This window comes from Salvelinus sp. IW2-2015, linkage group LG4q.2 (assembly GCF_002910315.2).
Source record: "Salvelinus sp. IW2-2015 linkage group LG4q.2, ASM291031v2, whole genome shotgun sequence".
Lineage (NCBI taxonomy): Eukaryota > Metazoa > Chordata > Actinopteri > Salmoniformes > Salmonidae > Salvelinus > Salvelinus sp. IW2-2015.
In genome coordinates, this window is record NC_036843.1 from 7,054,584 (window position 1) to 7,056,023 (window position 1,440).

A 1,440-nucleotide genomic window follows, 5' to 3' on the forward strand; every position below is an offset into this window, starting at 1 on the left:
CGCTGCTCTCACTGCCCGTGGCACACTGCAATTGACACTCGCGTGCGTATAGTCATGGGAGAGATGCACACACACACAGGCATACAGTCTATGCTCCAATTATTATTCATATGCGCTGCAGTTATACCTCTATGCACACATAATGTCCACATGGAGAGTTTATTAATTATGATGAAATGAGGTATGAAAGCATCTCACAGACTGATATTGGCTACACTAAACCGGATAACTTTGACTTTTGCTCAAAGTGCATGTATATTTTTCTCAGCTATAGACAGTCTCTGGTATATTTCGGCTATGAAATTATTTATAAAGTTTGATCTTGAGTACAGTTGTTGAAGCTTGAATATTCAGACATTTCAGACTTGCATTTTGGTATACAGCAGTGGGTGGGGTAAGCTATGTGGCATATGTCAAGTTTGCATAAGAGCACCAACAGTAGCCTAGTTATTGCTCTATAGACAATTGTCATGGTACATTAAAGGCTAGGACAAAATACCAGGCCAGTAGAATAGAATAAAAAATGCATTCCAATGAAGTGTAAAGTTTGGATTTTATAATTTCCATTTGTATAGTTACACATGGGCTGAATCTATCTATCTGACTTCCCATTTGTCTCTGACCATTGGTCAAGTTCAAGGTCCTGAGCCTACATGTCACTCCTCCGTCATTTGTTTGAATGCACTCTGTCACCGACACCCGGCCACATCCATTTACCATACTTGGTAAGACAGTTCTCAGAATGATTTTCGACCACACCACTATCAAATATTCATGTACAATTCCATGCAAAAAAACTGCCGCCAGTGCATAGATTCGCGTCATAAATGATTTTGTCCTCGAACACCACTTAGAACCGCAAATATCCGTCCATACACTATAGTTTAAGCAACCACATCACCACACCCTCTGACTATTTGAATAGATCATTTACTGCATCAAAAGAAAACTGCAGATAATTATTTTATACATAAATAGTACAAGATAGTCTCTCTTACCTGAGCTGCCTGTATGTAGCCTACCTATATCAGTCGGCGCTGCAAGATGTGTGCGGTCATGGCCGGGATGGTTCACTTTAAGAAAGCTTCGTCACGAGTTTAGAGCGCGCCCGTCCGGAGTCGGGCTACCGTCCCAACTGAGAAGCAACGTTAGCGAATGCCCTCTGTGTCCCCAAAAACTGTTTCCGCTCTGCAACGACACTACACCCACTACTTCAGCTTCACAGCATCTGGCTGGGTGATGGCGTGTGTGTGAGAGAGAATGAGTGAATTAAGGGGAGTTTGCGAGTGTGTGTGCGTGAGTCATTGTCCTTTGCAGCTCTGCAGTCATGAAATTAGGTGTTTCCTAGACAATTCCGTATAGGTTTTTACCTCACACATTTAAGGCAAGGAGGAAGATACTGTCCAAAGAAATTAGCTGCATTTTTATGAGTTGCAACAT